Here is a 10,202-nt window from a genome sequence, read left to right as displayed (position 1 = left end):
TAAGCTCTGTGAGATGACGAATTTTATATATTGGGTTCACTGGTATATCCCCAAGGCTTGAAAGAGTAACTGGTACATAGGTGTTCAATAAACATGCATTGAATAAGTGGATGAGGTGAAACGATTATTCATAAGGTTTATGTGGAGGGGTGCAGGAAGGTGCCCAACATTGCACAGCCAGTGTGTGGGGTGGAGAGGGGAGCTGGGTCAGTACTTTCAATGAAGGCTCTAGGTTTACCTTAGTGAGTTGTGGAGAGCAGGGTTTGGTAAGGGAGTCAGTTAATCAGCTACGCAGATAGGACCTGGCCCAGAATGGTGGTCTGGATAGAAGGTATGGAAGGAGGAACCTAAGACAGTGAGGAAGGTGAGGATGGTGAAAGGAAGGGGAATCAACACCGGAAACAAGAAACACAGGAATTGGACCTTTGGCAGCTGTTCCCATCTCCACCATTTGCAAACATGTTCCTCTAAGTGCCTTGGGGTCCCCCTAGGAGAGGGTGGGCAAGCAAAGCTGTGCTGTCCTTGAAGCAGCTGTAATCAACTAAACCAGAAATGTGGCTAAATGTCCCAGACCCATCCCAGAGAAACCCCTCCAACACTGGAGATGCTGGTGATGATGCGTTGGGGAGGAGGAGAGAGGAGAGATATTTGGGAGAGCACCAGATCTTTTCTTGGGGGGACTGTAGAAGGTCCAGGGAACAAACTGAGATGTGGCCTCAAGTCCAGCCCCTGTGACCCCAGCCAGATCTTGGCTCACATCTCCCTTCCAGGCAGACCCCTGGGGGTGGGGACACAGAGCCCCATGACTGTCATTGCTTCCTGTCATCCTCACACAGACCCCAGGGGTGGATATTATTCTTCTTGTTTTACAGATGAGAATTCTGAGGACCTGAGGATGTGGTTGATCAACGTTCCCACACAGGCTCCATCATAAGAACCCACATAAGGCCAAGACCCTGTCTTCAAAGGACAGAAAACATAAAAACAAACAAAACACACCAAGATAATTACAAAGCTACCCAAACAGGCTGGTGTAAGGAGAGTGGCAGCCATGTGTGGAGCGACCCCGGCAGCCTTTCTTGAGGAGTTGACATTTAAGCTGCAAAAGAGCCAGATGTAAGAAGGATGTCCAGGCAGAGAGAATGGCAAGTGTAAATGTTCTGAGGTCATATGTATGTGTGCAGAGACGGGGAGGGGACTCATCTTTTCTGAATCAGAACTAGGCCATGCAGTATAAGGAAGGTTATTGCCCTGATTTATGAATTTACATAAATGAAAAGGCTCAAAAAGTATTTAAATTCAGCCTTATTTCCCTGCACATTTAACACATTTATGGAAAAGAATGACCTTTTAGGTAGAAGGAAATAGAAAATTCAGAGCAAATATAAATGCCTATATTACAGAAGATGATCTAATTGATTGTTTGCAATTCAGGCTTTCCCAGAAAATCTGGATTGCCTGAAATAATGGGACAGCAAAAATAAGATTTGGTTCAAGGGAGGCTGGGTCATTTCTTGCCTGTGGAGGGAGAGGACTGAGGCTACAAGAGAAGTGAACTTGTTTATTGGGCTTTTCCATGTCCTGGGAGTTGGTTTCTTCTGCTGCCTTTGCCCTGACTCCACACTGTGGATAATTTACTTCTAGCTATTGACTCACCTGCTGTGTCCCATGACTTTTACATATATATCATACCTTTGAGGGAAGGATTAGTCTTCCATGTTACAGAGGAGGAAACTGAGGTCCAGCGAGGTTAAAGAAAATCTTGACTGAGGCCATGGGTTAGTGGAGAGCTGGTACCAAGTTCTGCTTGATTCCCAAGGTTGTTCTGGGTCTACTCTGCTGGTTTTCTCTGAGGTGACAATCTGTGTCAAAAATCCCCTGGGCAGTTAATTATGAATTCAGGCTCCTGGACAAACTCATATTCAAGTTGGACTCTGGGGGTGTGGCCCAGGAATTTGCAGTTCAAAGTTAGCCTTATCCTATGCTCAGTCCACCCCCTGCTCCCTGAACCCCCTTTCCTGGCTCTGGTTCCTCAAGGACCTTAAGTCAGAGATGTGCAGGTCTAGGGTAAGGTAGACTCACCCCGATGGTCTGACTGCGGGATGTGGATGATCACCCCAGCTTAGTGGGACCCTGGTCCCTGGCCTCCCTCTGCCCCAGCTCTTGGCAACATCAGCCTCTCCCAGCTCTGGTGCTCAGGTGTACCAGGTGGGGTCACACTTGCTGACGACTGAGTTGTGCGCCAACCTGGGTTGGAGGAATAAACTTGTGCTGGGGAGTAAAGTGTCTGAGCAACGGGTTTCCCCACATACTCCTTTCCAGTGGGTAGGAAGATCTGGTTTTTACAGGAGGGTGTGGCCACAGAGGCCAGCATTATGAACCTCCCTCCACTGGCTGGAAAAAAACCAGAAACCCCGGATTTCACCAATAGGGAGGCAATATGCAAATATAGCCCTGCATTAATTGGCTGATAGACAGACGCGTACCATTCATTCTTGTGCCCTGAGACTTGGAGTTTGTAATATAACTGAGGTAGAGGCTACACTTGGAAGCAATAATAATTGTGCGCCCACCTTGTGCCAAGTCCTGTGTCAGGGAACACAGGGGTGAATAAGAGAGGAGAGGCACCACCCTTATGGGACTTACATTCTAGTAAACTAAAAAACATAAATAATAAATGAAAAAGATAGATTCAGCTCGGGGCAGTGCCAAGAAGACAGTGCACCAGACAGCTGTACACCTGCGGTGCCATAGCAAGTCCTGTATTGGTAAATCCTAAGTGCAGCAGAGGAGTGCGAGACCAATGACCCTGCTGGTGGAGCGAGGGGAGAGAGGAGGAGGGGACCTTGAGCAGACAGCTAAAGAAGGAGGAGGAATGTCCTCCCCTAGACGAGGGGACAGTATGTGGCATGTAAGATTTTTAGGAACCCAGGAAGCATGACGTGGCTAGAGGGACCTGTGTGTAGGGCAGGAGAGAGCAGAGTGATGTGACTTTGGGCAAGTTCTTCACCTCTTGAGCATCGGTCGGCAAAGGATTAGACATAACATGTGGAAGACATAGCATGTGAGTGCACTCAGTAAGCGCTAAATAAAGAAACTCCAAGTGGTGACTACTGTTGATGTACTGGGAGAGGTCCTCATTTCTGTTCCCCACGTTTAGGCTTTGGTCCCACCCCTTTTTCTTCCTTCCCCTCCGAAGTGTGTACCTTTAGGGCTTCACTTCTCCCCCCCGGGAACTTCGCACACTAGCACTTTGTCTCTCTGTCTCCCCGAGGGACAGTGACTCCAAGTACAGCAGGACAGACTTGGAGAAGCTCCAAGAAAGGACTTCCTTGCCTTTCTGTCAGCATTGCAGCTGCTGGGGGGAGGGGGAGGGGACAGGGTGTGCTTCCCACAGACACAGACTTAGAGAATTCTGGAGCTGGAAGAAAGCTTTGAGATAACTTATCTAGTCAAGAGCTTTTCAATCTTTTTTGATAGATATTCATCCAAGGTAAGAAATGCGGCTTATATCAGGACCAGGTGAACTCAAGTTTTATGGAGGCTGAAGTTTGTAAAAATTTGGGGATCTCGTTAAAAAAAACCCCAAAAATTATGTATGCAGAATCTGGTATTTATTTAGAATGAGAAAATACATTCCTATAAATTGCAAACTTTTTTTTTGTATTTTCCTTAAAAATTTTTTTTTGGTAGGGGAGGTAATTAGATTTATTTGTTTTTATTTACTTTTAGAGGAGGTACTAGGGATTGAACCCAGGACCTCACGTGTGATAAGCACATGCTCTACTGCTTGAGCTATACCCTCCCCACTGCAAACTTTAAAAGGCTGACAAATACCATAATCATAAAGTCAGAACAGTAAGAAATTTTTACCTAACTACCTGACATGCGGCTTTATACCTTTTTTCTACAATTTTAGGCTGCATGCATTTCACATAGCAGTGACTTTATTATATTTTCTATAAGGAGAAAGAAAAGTCAGGCTTCTAGTATGCCTGAGCAAAAATGTTTTTTTATTTTTTTACTTCAGAAAAGTTTTTTTTTTTCTCAGCTTCACAATCTGTTATTGGTAATGTCATGTAAATCTTAATTTTTAATTTTGTCAAATTTGGGAAAGACACATTTTCTGTGTTGTTTCACCAGAAGCTACAGATTCTGTCAGAACAAAATGTGTTGCGTGTGAGACAGAACCCCATATGTCATGATATATAAAACGTTCAAAGTCATGCCCAGATGTGCTTACTGTTTGCAGTATTGCTACTGGCTGGTGTCCTACAACAGACGCGTTCTGATGAATTCTATGATTCCTTTCCCCCAGAAGAAAGCAGTGTGTGGTGCATTTATAAGTAGGCATGCTGTATTATTTTAACTGCAAGCCCAGAGGCATGGACTTCTGCTGGAGCTGGGTGTCATTGGGAACTGAATCCTCCACATACAATTTTACACATCTGAGAAATGGAAGAGTGAATGTTCCATAGACTAGCTTCTGGCTCTATGCAATGCAGACCTTGGTTCTCCTCCACTGCCCAAATTTTTTCCCATGCCGAGTGCCTAGGATCTATGTCATGGTGACATAGTGATGTGACCTCTGACCCTGCACCTTTGTGTCAGGACACCATGTGAATCAGCAGAGCGGGTATGGGTGACTGGAGTATTTCTGGGAACCATTCTCTACCCTAGGATGGCTAGTAATCACTATTCTGGAAATTGACTGCGAACCTTATAATTATAATCCACTAAACTCAAACTAAATGTATGTCCAACTCAATTTCCCATTAGTTGGGTCTCAGGTTGGTTGGACACAGTCTTTGGAAAGAGAAAAGTGTTTTGCTGCTATGGAACAATCCTCAAGATACATTAGGAGAATAAAACCCAGGTACAGGACAGTGTGTACAGCACACTCGCTCCTGTGTGGGGTGAAAAGTGTCTTTGGAAGGAAGCAGAAGGGTCTTGGCCTCTGGGTGGCTGTGGGGTGGGAGGGAGGACTTGCTTTTCCCTGAAAATCCCTTTTCAGCTTTGTGAAGTGTTTTTTTAATCCCACACGTCTTAATTTTCCTTTCCTTTTTTTTTTTTTGCTAACTTTGGGGGAGTGGGGGAGGATATTAGGTTTATTTATTTACTTTTACTGGGAATTGAACCCAAGATCTTATGCGTGCTAAGCACGCACTCTACCACTGAGCTATACCCTCCCCACCTTTTTTTTTTTTTTTTTTAAGGTAGATGCTTAGCAATTGACAAGCTATTTTTCTTCCTAATTTAGGTTGTTCTCTTAGTGGCCAGCAGGAGGCGGCAAATGCTTTCTCTCTCTTGGAGAGCGGTTTCCCATTCTGCTGCCTCCGGAAAATACCATGGCCAGGCGCAGTGACTGGAACCCAGACTCCAAGTGGAGCCTTAAACGGCAAATAAGTGAAAGAAGTTGTCATTAATGAACTCTAGGGAAGCTCTGATTTTTAAGATAGCTTTGTTGAGATATAATTCACACACCTTACGATTCCCCCATTTAAATGGTACAATTCAAAAGATGGTTTTAAAAAAAAGAAAAAAAAAGAAAGTATACAATTCAATGATTTTTGGTAGATTACATTATTAATTTTAAAAAACTGTAGCAGAATACATATAACATTTTCCATTTTAACCATTTCAAGTACATAATTCAGTGGCATTAGTTACATGCAACCATCTTCATTTATTTCCAAAAATTTTCATCACCCCAAAGAGAAACTGTGTACTCTCTAGACAGTAACTCCCTCCCCTCTCCCCAGCCCCGGTAAGTTCTAACTTACTTTCTGTCTTTATGAATTTGCCTATTGTAAGTATTCCAAACAAGTGGAATTGTGAAATATGTGGCTTCTTTTCTTTCTTTCTTTCTTTTTTTTTTTTTTTCAAGATTCCACATATGAGCGATCTCATATGGTCTTTTTCTTTCTCTTTCTGGCTTACTTCACTTAGAATGACATTCTCCAGGGACATCCATGTTGCTGCAAATGGTATTATGTTGTCATTTTTATGGCTGAATACTATTCCGTTGTATAAATATACCACATCTTCTTTATCCAGTCATCTGTTGATGGACATTTAGGCTGTTTCTATGTCTGAATATGTGGCTTCTTGTGTCGTCCTTCTTTCACTGAGCATTATGTTTTCAAGGTTCATCCATGTTGCAGTATCGACAGTTCATTCCTTTTTATGGCTGAATTGTACTCCATTGTGTGGATAGACCATGTTTTGTTTACATATTCATCTGTTGACAGACACTTGGGCTTTTCCCATCTTCTGCTTATTGTGAACAACGTTGCTTTGAACATTTGTGTACAAATATCTGCTCGAGTTCCTGTTTTCAATTCCTTTTAACTCCACCTAGGAGTGAAACTAGCAGGTCATACAGTCATTCCGGCTCTAGTTGTTTGAGGAACTGTCAAACAGTTTTCCATAATGTCTGCACCTTTTTGCATTCCCACCAGTGATGCCTGAGGGTTGAAACCTTGGTTTTAAAACCAAACAGGTGTTTGCTGCCTGCCAGGAAATAGACAGTCTCCAGTGAACTGATGGTGAGCTCTTTTATCTATTTTTGCAAATAAACTCCTGGGGGCTGGGCTGAGGCCATAGGGCCTGATGACTGAGGCGGCATGGGCTGGAGGGCTCTAGAATTAGTCAGGGAGAAGGGCAGGCGAGACTGTGAGCAGGCCAGTGGAACCTCCAGCTGTGAGGTGTGTAGTCAGGGCAGAGGGGGAAACAAGACCCAGAGATCCCTGGATACTGAGCCGGAAGGAAGGTCATCACTCCCAAACCATCCTGCTGAAGACTGAAAGTTGGGGTGCCACGTGTCTAAAAGAGAGAATGACTGTCTACAGATTGCCGGCCCCATGCAGTCTCCTGAGCGCCTCACAGTAAATGCAACGGTGTAGGAGGGTCCTCACAATGGCCCAAAGCATGGGAAGCGTCCAGTAAATGCCAGCCATTAGCTATCAGGTACAGAAGAGTAATAATGGTTGAGCACCTACTATGTGCCAGATTCTGTATGTCAAGCCCATGATGTGGATTCTCTCGTTTAACCCCATGGCAATCCTGTGAAGTAAAAACCTTTAAAATTATTTTCCAGGTGGGGAAACCAAGGCCACATCACCTGCCCAAGGTTACACAGCCAGTAAGAGGCAGAGTTAGAACTTGAGGACGATCAATGCAATGAAATGCATCACTAGATTGGAGCCCCTGAAAATCACACCCCACTTTCTGAGCTCTATGATGAGTGCTTCCTGTGGTTGACCCACTATACAATCACCCATACATCCATCCACCCCCTCACCCACCCTCCCACCTACCTATCCACCTTTTCATCCTGCCATGCATGCATCCATCTGTCCGTCCATCCATCCGTCCGTCCATCCATCCGTCCGTCCATCCATCCATCCATCCGTCCATCCACCCACCCACCTTTGAGTTAAGACCAATGCGATAAGGTCCAGCCAAGAGCTGAGGAAGAGTTCTAGGTGCAGGGAGCAGCAAAGACCGAGGCTTGAGGCTGGAATGAGCTTGGCAAATCCAAGTGTCAGCCTGGCCAGGAGGCATGTGGGGTGAGATGAGGCTGCAAGTTGGACAGGACCAGATCCGGGGGAACTGGTCGGCCAAGGGAGAAGTTTGGATTTGTTTTAAGTGTGCTGGAGGGTTTTGAGCAGGAGAGTGGAGTGTTGTCATTTCCATTTTACAAAGACCCCAAAGGGCGGTGGAAGGCTTATAGGGGCAGGAGTGGAGAAGGGGAGACAGCTAAGTGGCGTAGCTCATTCCTTCCTCCTACATCTCCAAATTCCTTCCTCCCTCATGGGCCCTCCGTAATTCCAGGTGAGGTGAGGATGACCCGAGAGCTCCAGTGGACCTCGGCATTCCCGGAGAGATGCCCATTGGGATTGCGACCAGATGCAGCCAGCAGAACCTGGCGATCAGGTTCAACAAGGAAGATCTCTGGACCAGATGATGTAAGAGCTCTGTGGACGCCCCTTGAAGGACAGATAGTCAATTAGTCAGAGCTGGAGAAGCAAGGCTGAACATCCGCTCAGGTAGCCTGAGCATTCAAGCGGATCTGATATTAATAACAGCAAACATTTATTCAGCACTGAGCATAGATCGGCACTGTGCTTAGCTCTTCACAGACATTCTCCCCTAAGGCAAGGCTCACGTTTACCCTGTGAGGTGTCACAGTTACAGTTCCTGTTTTGCAGATGGACCAACTGAAGCCCTGAGAGGTTATGTGACTTGCCCAAGATCACACAGCTATAGAAAGACCTCCCTGTGCCTGAGGCTAGCACACCTGAAGAAAAAGACTGTGGGGATATGAAGGGTTTTGCTCTGCATAGAGACTGGAACACACAGGTCATGAGCCCCACATCTATCCAGGAGAGACGGGGATCCCAGCTTGCTGGTGTGAGCATCTGGCCCCTTGAGATGGTACACCTGTCACCAGCATCTTTCTTCTCACCCACCATGCTCCAGTCCCAGGGTCTCTGGGCTCTGGGAGGATGGACACTGGCTTTCTCAGGAAACCTGTCCTCCCGGGGCAGGGGAGGGGGTGCGTGCGCCAGCCAGAGTCCAGGCTGTTGGATGCTGCTCATTGCAAATTCACTCTGAGCTGCTCTTTCCACTGCCTTCCTGGCAACCTGGCTTCCTTGTCTCTGGTGAAGCCTTGCCCCATTTAGGAATCCTCCCTCAAAGCCAAGAAGGGTGATTTATTTAACTTTTTTCATAAATAAATACATTGTTTATTTTCTTGATTTTTAGCAGGTATTGTGTGTCCCACATGCTACCTAGGTTAACTTTTTAATCAAAGTCTTTATTTTTTTCTGGGGGGTTATTTATTTATAAATATTTATTTCTTTTCAGTGGAAGTACTGGAGATTGAACCCAGGACCTCGTGCATGCTAAGCACACACTCTGCCACTGAGCTATACCCTCCTTCCCCAAAATCTTTTAAAATTCTCACCATCAGCCCTTGAAGAAGATAGTCTTAGCTCCCTTTCACAGTTGAGGAAACTGAGGCTTGCAGTGACTTGACATGGCTACTCAGCTTGTAGGTGACAAAGCCAGGATGTGACATTTGCCAATTTGAAGCCAAAAGCTTTCCATGCATGCCTCCCCCCAACCCCCACCCTGGCACCTCCCTGTTCCCTCTGTCATCTCAGAAAGACGGTGCTCAGTAGGGCGTGAGCAGGGAGGGAAGCAGGGAGACATCACTGATGTGTTGATTTGTTTGTTCTTTGGGAGGAGAAGGACAGGAGAGGAGATAGGGAGAGGTCTCACGGATCCAGGACCAAAGTCCCCAACAGCAGGAGGCTAGTGGGAGACGCAGGAAGCCACGGGCCAATTTCTCTGTTTGGGGCACAGGCCCACCTAAATGTTTAATCTCTTATAAAATCAGAAGAAGAAAATGAACTTTTAAGTAGACGAAAATGTTTTAATGTATGACATTGATGTATTTATTCAGTGCAGTCATAATATACAATTATATCTCTGTGTGTGTGTCTGTGTATGTTTTATACATAATACATATACATATACTTTTTTTTTTAATGTAGGAAGGAGCCCCTGAAGGCAGAAGTACCCCAGGCCCACGATAGTCATGATGGGGTCCTGGGAGTTTGCAAGAACATTCCCACAGGTCTGGGGCTCAGACTCGGTTGTCAGGAGGAGTCGACCCTCACAGCCGACACAGGTGGGGCGCTGGGCCCCTGATAATAACAACGAATATTTTCTGTTAAGTATTAGTGAAATGCCAGGCTTTATTGCCCGTAATCCTTATAGCACGTTGTTTTACAGAGGAGGAGACTGAACCCAGAGGGTTTAGAACCAAGATTCTTGTCCTGTACTGTCCGCTAAGTGACATTTGAGAACCTTGTCTGGCCCCAGGAATCTGGGACTTCCTGAAGCCTTCCGTTAGGGTGTAATTAGTTATTTTCCAGTTGTTTCCTGTGCTCAAACTTATCTCCCCACCTAGACTTGGCATCCTTAAGAGCTGCCTTTATTTTATACTTCTCTTCTGCAGAGGCCCTTAATCCCATGCATTTGAATAAAGTCTTTTGAGGCTGTGTTATACGAGGGAGCCCTGTGTGGCCAGCCAGGCCATGTCCTCCTTGGTACCTTAGAGGTGGACACACCAGCAGTTTTATTATGTCTGCTCCTCACCCTTGCCTCTCAGTGCAGCCTAGTGGCCTCCT

The sequence above is a fragment of the Camelus ferus genome, chromosome 12 (genome assembly GCF_009834535.1).
Source record: "Camelus ferus isolate YT-003-E chromosome 12, BCGSAC_Cfer_1.0, whole genome shotgun sequence".
In the NCBI taxonomy this organism is placed as follows: Eukaryota; Metazoa; Chordata; class Mammalia; order Artiodactyla; family Camelidae; genus Camelus; species Camelus ferus.
Note: the sequence above shows the minus strand (reverse complement) of the source record.